This window comes from Sminthopsis crassicaudata, chromosome 3 (assembly GCF_048593235.1).
Source record: "Sminthopsis crassicaudata isolate SCR6 chromosome 3, ASM4859323v1, whole genome shotgun sequence".
NCBI classification, from domain to species: Eukaryota; Metazoa; Chordata; class Mammalia; order Dasyuromorphia; family Dasyuridae; genus Sminthopsis; species Sminthopsis crassicaudata.
In genome coordinates, this window is record NC_133619.1 from 180,985,758 (window position 1) to 180,999,340 (window position 13,583).

A 13,583-nucleotide genomic window follows, 5' to 3' on the forward strand; every position below is an offset into this window, starting at 1 on the left:
CCTGACTTCTTTCCCATTTAAATCAGAAAGGGCTTTTAAGGCCATTGATTTGTTTTGGGGTAGCTAGATGGTACAGTGGACACAGCACTGGTCCTGAAATCAGGATGACTTGACTTCAAAAGTGGTCTCAAACACATGCCCCACTAGGCAGAGGTCAGTTTAGCTTTCTTTGAGTCAGGTTCTGAGGGTGACATGATCACCTGCTTCCTCTCTTCTGAGAGTGAAAGGGAGATGACAGTTAATTGATGGTCCAAATATTTAGTGGATGCATAGGCCTTAGACAAAGAAACTTTATAGCCTCAGGAACCTAGAATATCAAAGATTTTTATAGCATCAGCCAGAGAAGCCTCTTGGATTGGGCTAGCGAAAATGAGTGGTTCCAGGTTTCTTCAATCTTTAGCCAGTGCTTGTCCAAAAGGTTTGAGAAGGGAAAATTGGGTCTCCTCTTTCACCATTAAGTCATGTCCCAATAAAGGGGCAGGACAGAAGGTGATAAGAAGAGTGTTTGAATAATAGATCGCCAAACTGACAATACAGAGAAAAGACCTTCAAAACAGTTCCCTTCAACTCCCATCATCTTAAGAGAGGGAGGGTTGGGTACCAGGGTAGGACTGAAAATGGGGCTCTCACAAAATCGAAGAGAAATTCAATGGATTTATTTGCAACATCAAAGTTACCCTTAGTTCAGCCATTGTGAAGGAGCAGGGGGTAGCCTGGCCTAATCCTGGGTACCATAACTCCTGGTCCTGAAGAGAACAGAGGATAGAGCACTGGCAGAGTTGGCTCATCCCCACTGTGCCCCTCCTGGTTGTAGTTAGGATATGGTTTCTGGTTGCACTTAGGCCACAGGTCTGGGGGTTTCTTCTGAGGATAATTGCAAGACCAGGGGCCCTAACCATGGTTCCTGGATATGGCAGCAGCTAAAATTTGAAACTGTTTTCTGTTCCTCACCCTATCTCTGCCTTCATTCCCTTCTGCCTCAGCTTGAATCTTATTATTGAAGACTCTCTAAAGGCTGTTTCCAACAGTTGTGTCTGGAGAGTTTGAGGACCCATGTCTAATTCTGCAGCTTTCTCTATATGTCTAGGGCAGACTTGAAAAGGTTTAGCTCCCCTCATATCCCAGTAAGGGAACCAAATGATGAAATTTGGGGTTCCTGGGAGTTAAATGAAGAGATTCAGGGAACCAAATGAAGAGGTTTAGGGTTGTGTCCCCAAATGATGAGGTTTTGTGCCAGGCAGTGAGTTGTGGGAACTCTTTTGGTCAGCACAGGGGTCCTTCATAAAGAAATTTACTACCCCAAAAAGCTAGACAGATAAAAAGTTTATTATTGGCATTGGGAAGTCAGCCTTTGCTAGAAAGACTGAATTCCTTGATGGCAAGGTCCTCGCAACAGAGGGATATAAAGTTTTTAGTGGCGGAGTCCTGGCAGAGAGAGTTTCTAGCAGAGAATCCTGCAGCAGAGAAAGTGAATAAGGTCTTAAGAAATAGAGAGATAAAGATAGAGGGAGTAACTCTGAAAGAGAATATCATTTCAGTGGGCAGAGGATTGCAGCTTATGCCAAGGAGAGAAAGGGGTTCTTTGGCATGGCATCTTAGGTCCTCTGCAAAGAAATGAGTTTAAAATTGCCATTTTTATAAGGAAACCTGAGACAGAAGTTTCAACTGAATGAGATTCCCTCAATGCTGTCACTGCCCCCAGCCTAGATGAGACCACTTACTGGGAGTGGTTTTGAGCCAATTTTCAGCTCAATAAATGAGATTAAATTTGAGCTAAGTAGGGAGTGGCCCTGGACTCAAACTAGTCCTACCAAGATAACAGAATGAAACCATTTTATCTTGATTCCCTGGGATGGGTCTTTCTCAGAGGCAGAGTTCAAGGAGAATCTGTCCTTCAAGAAGCTTCTCAAGTGCTTTACCTCATGGCTCATCCCCAAAGGCAGAGAGAAAGAGAACGTTTTGGGGCTCCCCTCATCAGAAACTGACTAATAAAATGCACACTGAGGGCAGTGGGCCCCTCTGGAGAAGTGGGGTCCAGGTTAGTTTATTTCTTTAGGGTCTCTACAAGGAGTCCCTGAAAGAGGGCAGGATTTACAGAGCTCAGACAACCCAGACAAGATTTCCTACGAGCTTGGGGTATCCCTTCACTACAGGATAAGGAATTACCTTAGAAGAACAAAATTTGGGGGACAGAGGGGTCCCACATTGGGCACCAAAAATGTTGAGGAAAACACCTCAACAAGATTAGGGTCCCCCAGTCAGTGTAATGAGTTTATCAAAAATATTTGCACATTCATTTTGTGTTCAAATTAAGGTGCAAAGATTTATTATATAATTATGGCACCATCTGAAGCAGGCTAAAGTTTCACAGGAATTTAGCAAAGAGGCAGAAGCAAAAAGAAATTATGCTTCTTGGCAGCAGGCTAAAGTTTCAAAGAAGTTTAACCAAAAAGTAGAAGCATGAAGATAATTTTATAAGAAAGAGAAACAAAGATTAAGTTGATATGCTGATAGGTTTGAGATACTACTGAAGAATGGTAGGATGAGATAGTTCCCATTATTAAGTTCTACAGCTTACCACCTACAAATTGGTCAGTATTGTTTGTGGTACTTCCTAGGCCAGAATAGCCTTAGGGTTTCTCACGGGTAGGGTTGCTACTTTCTCACACCTCAACTTTGGGAGAGATACAGAATTTTTAATGTCATATTTCCTATTTTGATGGAGCTTCTTGTCTATACGGGAGGTAGGTGTCATATTAACATGAAAAGAGAATGTGATGTATTATTGAACCAAGCAGTTGATTTTACAGCTTATTAGAATGCTAATACTGGGGAAAGGGATATAAAGATAAAAGCTAAATAGTCCCTGCATTGAAGAAGCTTTAATTCTGCTGAAAAGATACAATATGTCCACAGAAAAGTAAATAGGAGCCCCTGGATATTTTTAAGTAGGAAGATATATCATCACTTCTATGCAAATGTTAATTTATTAATTGGATGGGAGATGGATTGGAAACAAAAATTGTAAGCTAGAAACTTAAGGAAACTATTAGAGTTGTCAAGGAAGTCTTGAAGGAAGGACTATGTGTGAGTGGAGAGAATATGAAAGAGGTTGTGAAAGACTTGGCCAAGTGATAAAATACTGATATAGGATGAGGAAAGAATCAATAATAATTCCAAAGTTATTGATCTAGGATGTTACAAGGATTATAGTATTCTCAAGATAAAAATGTTTAAACAAAGAATGTGTTGGTAAGGGAAGAGTTAAGTTCCATTTTCAAAATGTTAAATTTAAGTTTCTGATGTGGAGGACAAAAGCAGACTCAGAGTGAGGAAAAAAAAGGAGTTCATTACTATCTAGTGAGAAAGGGCATCTCCCCTCTGACAAGATGTTTGTCAGCAAAAGGAATGTAAAGCATAAACTGCAAAATGCAGAAGCTCCCACCCCAACCTGGCCTTTTTTCCCCATTTTTGGGGGGAGTCCAGGCTTACATTTTAATCACAGAAATCTAGCCAAGAAACAAAAGGATACAAGTCAATAATAATAAATTCTTAATTTAAATTTGCTTAGTGAACTGCAATATAAGTAGATATCCTCAGATAAGAGGATTCCAAGCCATCATCACCTTTAAAAGAAGTACTTAAGTGCTAATTAAGTGGTGTTGGGAAATGGGAAGGAACAAACATCTGCAACTTTTTTAGCTATAACTATTTATTATTATAAAATCTCAAGTCACAAAGTCTAGTTTAAGGCTATATTCTCAGGAGAGTGTCTTCACTCATATAATTCCATACTGGTATAATAGCAATGAGATGTCAGCAAGTAATTACCAATCTATATCTTTCTGCTGTATGTGTGTAGTATATATTTTATATACAGGAAAACAATGGTAAGCCCATTTATTGAACACTATATTTAAATAGTGGTAAGCCACTATTGTTTTTGTTTGTTGCTCATAAATAGCATTACTAAATCTGCATCTTGCTCAAGTATTGGATGCTTGGCTCTTATCACCTGAGTCTAATCACTCTATTCCCCCTTTGATTCTCTTAGAGGTTCTGAACTACTCTTGAATTGGGACTCTACTGGTCTTCGGTGCCACATAAATCACCAGGGAGACATTCTTTTTTCCTTTTCTCTCCATCATACTTTTCACCTATTGTATACAGAAGCCCTTCTTTTTATATTACAGCTCAGAGCTATTTGGTTTCAAGAACAAACTGCCAAAGATCTTCCTAGAAGCATAGTCCCGATTCATTAGTCTCCTGGCAGCAGTCAGAACCCAAGTGCTAGGCAGCCAAGAGAGCCTCCAGGTGTGTCACAAAAATAAGATCTATTGTTGGCAGGCAGTAATATTCACATGTCTTTATGCCTGGAGAGCTTCCGTAGTGAGGAAGCAAGGCTGACTGGTGCCATCAGTGAGTGCAGTCCCTCATAGTTTAGTCTGGAAAGGTAAAAAGAAAACTAATTATCAAGAAAATCATTTGGGAGAGGTTGACTTTTTTTTTCTTTTGATTTTTCTTTTTTTTTCTTTTATGATACTTTCCTTCAGAGTAACTTTACAGCATACTTGGCTGTTGAAGCAATTCCCTCATCTCCATCCTCTGAGCTGTGTTTGAGATATCATTTTGGCACACTCATGCCAACTAATTCTTTAATTAGCTCCCAAAAAACCTTGGGAAAGTTTGGAAGAAATCCTTTTCTCTCTTCTTACCCCCAATCCACTTGAAAAAACTTAGTTCCTTAGAGGAAGGAAAATAAGAGGCACATACATCCTCTTTTCTCATACATGCTTTCTAAAAGTCATTTTTAAGGGAAAAAGAATTTCTAGTATTAGCACCAACTTAGCTTCTTTAATTACCCTGTACAAAGTCACCCATAAATTATTTTCTAAAGGCTCAATTTTTAGGTCATTTCTTGGTAACATATTATAATAGTAAGAAAAAAAAATTATGTGCACATACACACACACACACACACACACACACACACACAATTTGTAAGCCTTTTTTTAAAAATCCCATACCAAATCAAGGGACATTATAGTTAAAAATTTGAATAAAATCAATCATTTTAGTGATTGTATGTGTCTGTGTACATTTTATGTTTTCCGTGTAGGTTTTAGGATCTTTTAAAAATAGGGCAATAGTTTTTTGTTGTGTTTTTAAAACAGAAAGGTTGTCTATTCTAAACCCTTAATTTTAAACATGAAAAAACTGATCCAGAATGTTAAGAAATTTGTTTAAGGCCACACTGGTAGAGCTACAATTTCAGTCCAAGTTATGTGATTCCATCACTTTTTTCACACAAATTTAGTTTGCTTCAGATTAAACTGGTTATTTTTCCCTCTGCCTCCAATTTATTTCATTCCTAGTGCACAAGCAACACCTGTGTCAATAAAGACTGCTTTGCAACTCCTTCAGATGTTATGATTCAGAGCTGTGGAGGCTCTTGGAGAATTGATCTGCACCTTCACCTAGGCATGGTCCTTAACAGTTAAGTTTACAAACTTATTAAATACCCATTGTATTCTAGGCGTCATGCTTATAATGAGGTGACCTCGTTTTGGAGCTTCCAGTATGGGAACCAAAAATATGATGAGGTTTAGGTTTTGGGGTTCCCTTTAATAAGGAACCAAATAATAAGGTCTAGATTTAGGGAACCAAAGTGAGAGTGGGGGTTTCTGGTGGTCAGGGAGTTAAATGATAAGGCTAGTGGCAGGTTTGGGGTTCAGGGAACCAAATGAAGAGGTTTGGCTCCCTTGCATCCCCTTGGGAGTCAGTGCAAGGGTAAGGAGTTTTGGGGGATCCCCTTCTGGCCCCCTATTTTTAAAAGTTTGAGGACCACTGATTAGGGATTGGGAAGTAAGTAAGTTTAGAAATCCCGACATAAAGGCATAAAGTCTGGTTAGGGAAACAGGTGAGGGTAAAGAGAGAATAGCACTGGCAAAGAATATTATTCCAGTGGGCAAGAGGCTTCCTTGGCATAGCACAGCATATTTAGAACCTCTGCAAAGAGAGGATTTTAGATTGGCTCTTTTATAATAGGACCTTTGGCTACAAGCTGAAGGGGGGTAGTGGGTGAGTCCCAAGTTGGCTCATCTGCAAGCTGGGTTTCAGCTTGAGCTGGAATTTGGAAGATTTTCTCCTTCAAAGAGTTTTGGGGTCCCTTCTTCACATCCAAATTCCCTAAATCTAGACCTTATCATTTTGTTCCCTACAAAAGAGAACCCCCAAAACCTAAACCAACTCATTTTAGTTCCCTGAAAGGGAACCCCGAAAACTAGACTTCACCTTATCAGGTGGAGTTCCAAGTTGGCTCATCTACTAGCTGAGTTTCAGCTTGAGCTGAAATTTGAATAGAATTGAATGAGTTTCTTTAATTCAATAAATAGGGTTGGAATTCTTTTGCTCAGGACTGAACCAACCTCACCTAGATAACAGAATAAAACTGTCTTGTTTCCTTCAGGCAGGGTCCCTCACTGAGGCAGAGTTGAAGATTTTCTCCTTCAAGGAGTTTTAGAGTTTCAGGGTCCCTTCTTCACTTAGAACTGGGGATCCAATGAAAGGTAAGACAGTCCCTGTTGGGTGAGAGTTCACAATCTAATGAGGAGACAAAATGCAAACAACCTTGTACAAACAAGACATATACAGAGGAAAGGCAGTAGCATTAAAGGAAATCTAGAGAGATGCTTTGATATTTTGTTATTTGATTTGGCAGCCAACTTTTGCTAGTTTCTGAAATATGACTATATTCCTCAGAAAAATACAAAGTTTTAAAAGGAAATCACAAAAGGAAACTGACAGACTGTGAGAATCAGCAGGAGGAAGCAACAGCACACATAAAAATAATGACTAAAGTATAACCTCCTGTCCTGCTCTTAACTGTCCCACTCATTCCGGTGTAGCTTGTTTTCCTCCTTAGTCATCTTTAAACTCTTTGTCATCTACTAAACAGTTCCATAGAATGCCATCCCCAAATAATCAGTTCTCTTCTCCAAAATCTCTTTTCATTTTTCCTTTCCAAAAAAAGGCAACAGCTACTAAAATTTTCACCTCACTGTTGTCATGTTTAGAGATGAAAATTTAGCATATAATTCAATCTGACTTTTAACATAGTGCTTTGTGTGTATTTATGCCTGATGCTTTCTCTGATTTCCAAGCACTCTTGATTCCTGGAAAGCTTGATGAGCTGGGGCAAGGCAGAGGAAGGGAGGAGAGAAATTCAGAAATTCAATTAAGTCTTTTTTTCATCCCTCATACCATATTTTCATATAAACCTCTTATCTTGGTTGTGGTCCCTTGGTTTCCATTAGTTGTTATTCTTTTAATATTAGGCCTATGCAGAATTACTGCTCTCTGGCAGGAGTTTGTGGAATTAATTGAGTGAAAACACTCTGTTGGGAATATTAACAGTTATCAAACACGTGTATGCCAAAGGGACATTCCTGTGGATGACTTACAAGATATGAACAAAGCACAATGCATCTGTCAAATCAGAGTTTTGATACTTTTCTCATAGAAAAATGTGTTCTTAGCCTGAGATCCATGGATAGATTGCAGAGAATTCATGAATTTGGGAAGAAAACACATCTTTCTGTTCACTAACTTTTCACTGGTATCTAGCATTCCTTCTATTAAGAATGTAAGTAACAAAAATTATTTGAAAAGGGGGCCATATAGACTTCAAACTGCCAGAGGGATCCATGATCAAAAAAAAAAAAAAAAATATATATATATATATATATATATATATATATATATATATATATTGTTTCTTGTTGTAGATGATAGCAAAATTGCCTGGTGAGTACCTGTTTATTACAGAACAAATGTAATGCCGGAGAAACTGAGGCAAGATAGAGATTAGAGAGTATGTAATGATTTATTTGAAAGGGAAAGATTTACTAGGGCCAAATAAATCCATGGTTTGGTCCCAGGACTGAATGTCTACTACCCAAAGTGGGGTGGATTCCAGTGGCTTCTAAAGGACTGGTGCTTCAGTAGATAGCAGATAGAACATGGGGGAGCCTAAAGTAACCCTGATGAAGAGGTAAAAGTTTTAGGTGGGAGAGGGCTGTTAGAGACTACTAATTGGAGGTTAGGGGGGGAGGAGATGAAGCATTTCTTTCCATGATAGCTGTATATATCACTATGTCAGATGTGGATAGAATTGGGACAAAGAAGAGGGAGGTTAGAGAGATATGGGAATAGAAGCTATAAACTACTTGTCAATAAAAGTCTTATTGCCTGACCATAGCATTGCTGATTGGCACTGCCCTCTGCTCCAGTCCTACACATAGGCCCTGTATATATGTAGATTGGCATATGCTAGCTATGTGAGCCTGGCACATTGTCTAATTTCTCTGGGTCAGTTGAGTAATAAATATCTGTATTTGTGCATCTATGTGTCTTTGTTCTGTACTGGACTTGTGATTTCTCATTGTCAGAAACCTGTTCTGCAACTTGAGCCTTTAAAGGATCACCTAAGGGCACTGATGAGTTAAGTGACTTACCCTGAATCACATAGCTAATAAAGGAGGACTTTCAAGTCCAGGTTTTCCTTACTCCAAAGACTTTATGCAGTACACCATGCTAGTTCCCTGTACTAATAAAAGAATGGCAAATGTTGGAATAACCTATCAATCCTTGGTGGTATTTTGCCTTTAATATTAGAGGCTCTAAACCTACCTTTAGGGATCCATGAAATTGAAGCTCTCTAGCTAAAGGCTTGACTTGCTTATTTTAAAGCATAACCTTATCTGGCTCTCCCCTTACTCCTTAAAACATTGATGACATATGTCAGGAATTAAAACAAGTGACCATAATTTGCAGCCTAATTATGATCACCCTAAAACTTAGTGCTGTAGGCCAGGCAAACACCCTGAACAATACTATAACTAAAGGAGTCATTTCATGTATAAGCTGTAGTTTACTCATCTGTAAAGTAAAAAGATTTGTGGTCTCTGAAATTCCTTCCAGCTCTAGATCATAGATCTAGTAGTGACTAGACCACTACCTAAAGAAGCTGACAGGTAGGGAAAAACAACCAGAAATCTGGTATCCTGTGGAAGACCAGTGTAAGATCAAGGTCTTTTCCAAGTCACAGTTTGTCTGAGGCAAAACCCATTCAATAATCAAAGGCCACATAAGAATTTAAGCAAAAGATGGCCTTATTTGCCTTCACAAAAGAATCATTCTGGGAGGGGAAGACTCTCAAAATTTCTGGCCAGAACAGAAACCGCTATTACACTGACTGTGAAGCATCAAAACTCAATATAAATACACACACACACACAGAGTGCACAAATACAGCCAAGGGTATGACATCTGGAATGATTTGAGGATCATTGTCATGGATTTTTTTTAGGTAAAAGACTCCTCTCTCCCACTATTTAATTAGGATTAACAGTCCTCTTCTCTTCCAAATATAACAAAAGCCCAGGGAAAGCCATGGGATTTCTCAGAATAAAGAGGACTATTCCTTATTTCCCACATCTAATACTAGGAAATCAGTCTTCACCAATTAGGCCTGTAGACTCAGAGACCATATGATAATATCTAAGGCTAGTTTAGATTCCCTAGTGAGAACTAGAATGGGTGTAAGAAGGGAGACTCTCAGAGCCCAGTCATGGGGATCTGGGTTCCTAATGGGCTTTATTAGGTACTTCGCAGCACTTTGACTGAAGCCAGTGCCTTTGAAAGAGAAATCTCCAGAAAGTTAGCATCATCTGACTTCCTGTTTCACAAAGTACTCATCTGGTAGGAGTTGTCTGCTGCCCCTTAAAAACAAGAGAAGGATAAATTAAGGATTTTACATTTCATTGCTTACTCTACATTGTTTATCTACAATAAGGAAGACAATGTGGTACAGTGGAAAGATTAGAGAGAAAAGCAAGAATTGGGAATTTCAAGTTTAAAAAAGACATTTTATTGTGCAATTACACAGGATGAACAGAGTCTTATCACAATTGAATGCTAATGTACAATTTTCTAGTCCTCTGTGGAGAATATTATGTAACAGCATGGATAGATGGAACAACTGGTATACTTCTCATAGTAAAGGTTCCAGATAGAGCAGGTATTATATTTATATATTATATAATACAATATATATTTACATATATATACAAAATTACTATACATGTTATATATAAATATATTTTATATATTATATATAATTATTATATAATAAAATATATTATAAAAAGCATTAAAATGTGCTAGCAATACTAGCTGTCTTTGTGCATGTATAGACAGCTAGGTGGCATAGTAGATGGACTCATGCAGACCTAAATTCAAATGTAGCCCCTGACACTAGCAATATGACTCTGGATAAATGTCTTAAGCTTATTCTGCCTCAGTTTTCCTCCTTTGTAGAAAGGGGATAATAAGAGCACCTGTCTCTCTGGATTGTTGGGAGGATAAAACATGGTTATTATTTGTAAAACACTGTGTAATCTTTAAAGTATTATATAAATATTAACTCATATTTTTTATTACTACCAAGTATTATTGCTGTTGGGTATTCCTAATTAATCTACTTTTGAGTTACAGGGTTTTTATTTCTATTAAACAGATTTGCTACTGTAGCTATAGGGCATTGAAATTGCATATTAGAAAGAGCACTGGACCTGGAATCTGGAAGATTTCTCTTTGTGAGTTCAAATCCAGCCTCAGACATTTATTTATTTATTCATTCATTCATTCATTTATTTTTGTTAAAGCTTTTTCTTTACAGAGAATATACATGGGTAACTTTTCTGACGTTGACCCTTGCATAACCTTTTGTTCCAAATTTTCCCCTCTTTCCCCCCATCCTCTCCCCTAGCTGTCAGGTAGTCCAATACATGTTAAATATGTTGAAATGTTAGACCCAATATATGCATACATATTTATACAGTTATCTTGTTGCACAAAAAAAAAATCAGATCAAGAAAGAAGAAAAAGAAAACAGAAAGAAAAATGCAAGCATATAACAACAGAAAGAGTGAGAATGCTATGTTGTGTTCCACACTCTGTTCCCATGGTTCTCTCTCTGTGTAGATCCAGCACTCTTGCTGCTTAACTTAACTGCCTATTCCTATAGATCCTTAAGTACACCTTAAATGATAAAAGGAGATTCAAGCAGATATTAACAACTGTTTTTCAAAAGTGAAACTCTCAAGAATATATAGTTTTTTTAAACATCAGGATTCTTCTATAGTAAAAACACTGGACTGAGAACTATGGAAACCTAGATTGGAATCAAGACTCTGTTCCTCACTTTCTGTGTGATATTAGGAAATTCACTTTGATTATATGATGAGATACATACCTAAAGACTATTTATACCATAATATAGATGTATTATATATATTCACTTGAATATTCATACATTTATATATTTATATATATAGATATAGATATTTCTGTCATCTATATAATTATGTATAAAATATATAAAACAATCTAAAATTAATCTGATTAATTAGAAAATATACACATATATTAAATGATATATTATAAATACTGTTGAAATAAGATATGTTTATAAATATTTCAAATGAAACATGATAAATACCAAAAAAAAAAAAAAAAAAAAAGAAAGAAAGAAAAAAGAAAATTTACTTTGTCCCTTGGAGACTGTTTCCTTATACAGAAGGAAAAGGTGGAATTGGGTCAATTCTTCTTCAACTATCTTTATGTTATAAATCCCTTTGGTCACCTGAAGTTTAGATACCCCCTTCACAGTAATGTTTTTAAATGAATAAAATGAAATTTTTGGGATTATAAAGGAAACTGATTGTACTGAAGTGAAGTTATTAAAAACAAGCTCTTGAACCGAAGATAGGACCCCTACACTAGATGATTACTCAGGCTGTTTCCAATTCTCACATTTTTTTTGATTTGGTATGAAGCTTTTTCTAAAAAATTCAGTCCCACCAGCTAATTCTGAGCTTCCTAGGAATTTGGGGGGGGGTTAGAATGAGTGTACCTATGGCAGCTAATGATTGGGGAAAAAAGGAAGATATACCTTGTGGTCATGGTACTGGGAGGAGGCACCATTACTATTGCTGCTGTAGTTGAGGGAGAAACTGGTCCTCAAAACAATCTTTCTTACTAGCTCTCTACTTCCCACAAAAACAAAACCTTCCTAAATTTGACCAAGAGGTTGTGAAATATGCTGCCCTATAAGAATCCTTCAAATTCTTCTGAAGAACCTCTGATACCATAATTTGGGCCATTCCCAAGATAGAAAACATGCAATAAACAATAGTACTAATATTGGGATTTGGGTTTTTTTTTTAAGTTGTATATTTCAGGATAGCATAAATATATTTTTAAAAATTTCTATTAGCAATCATTTACTTTCTCTTTTACCTTCTATCCTCCAACGAAAAGAAAAAAAAATTGGCAAATAAAATTCAGATATTTTAACAGTGAAAGTGATTTATCATGATAATACTGCTCTACCAAGATGGTATCTGTTCCTTTCTTTTGAAGACATTTATTTATTTTGTTTATCTACAATAAGGAAGATAATGTGGTACAGTGGAAAGATTATACTGATTATATGATCCCTGGTATATTACTTTAAGGAAGAGAAGGAAATCAGTATTTATTAAGTGCTTACTATGTGGTCGGCCCTGGGCTAAGTTTAGCTTTTACAAATATTTCATTTGATTCTCTCTTGCAATGAGTAATTTTCTAAGATAGTCAATTGCAGAATAGTTGCTGATCTGGGAGTTTCCCAATGAAATCATAAATCTGAACCAAAAAAATTATATTAAGCCACTACATCATCTCTTGCCCCAATTTTTCCCCCTCGAGGTTAAATGAACCATTTCAGTTAGCTTTTTTTGGCTCTGTATTTTTTCCAAAATTTCATAAAATGAATATCTGAGGCTCTACCCACTATGTGAAAACCACCTATGCTAGCACATTCCCCTTCTACAGTTTTACTTAAAGAAAATGTTCTAAAGGATTTATGGCTATTTACAGTAAGAATTTTCTGATCTCCAATTTCCTTCTTACTCGAGATTTAAGTATAAGGAAGTAATCATAACACTGTCCAGAAATGGCAAGGCTTTCTGTTCTTAATAGTCCCAGCTAGTAATGCCCCAACACTTAAAAATAAAGTGCTAAATGTCAGTGCTAGGAAAGATAATTAAAATAAAAAGACAGGAAAGCTCAACCATTTCATCAGGAAGCCAAGAATGTTATGACCCAGTTTCTCAGAAGAATATAAAAATATTCTCAGGTACAAAGTTTGCTGTGTGGTCCATCAAAGAATCCACCCTGAGGGACCATTCTTTCTTTGGGCTTTTTTTTTAGGCTGCCTTTACTTAATTACCAATCAACATGAGAAAGAGCATGGCTTAATCAATTAACATACTGGACTTGGAGTAGCAAGACCTGGGTTCAAATTAAGCTTTTAAAGCATTAGGTATATGAATTGACATTAGTTACAATCCTTTCATCACAGAAGGGATAGAGAAAAAAAAATGTGTTGAGAGTGAAAAAAAAAAATCACATCACCAACTTGTATTCCTTGGAATTTGATCTTTCTATGACTTTTGGAGTAATTTAGGGGTAAATTG

The 13,583-nt window shown here is 37.0% G+C and overlaps 1 protein-coding gene across 6 annotated transcripts in view; it reads left to right on the forward strand.

The window, feature by feature from the left end:
- Nucleotides 1-13,583, forward strand: part of UXS1 (UDP-glucuronate decarboxylase 1) — a 143,362-nt gene that overhangs the window by 110,692 nt on the left and 19,087 nt on the right. The gene's annotated exons all lie outside the window — the stretch shown is intronic.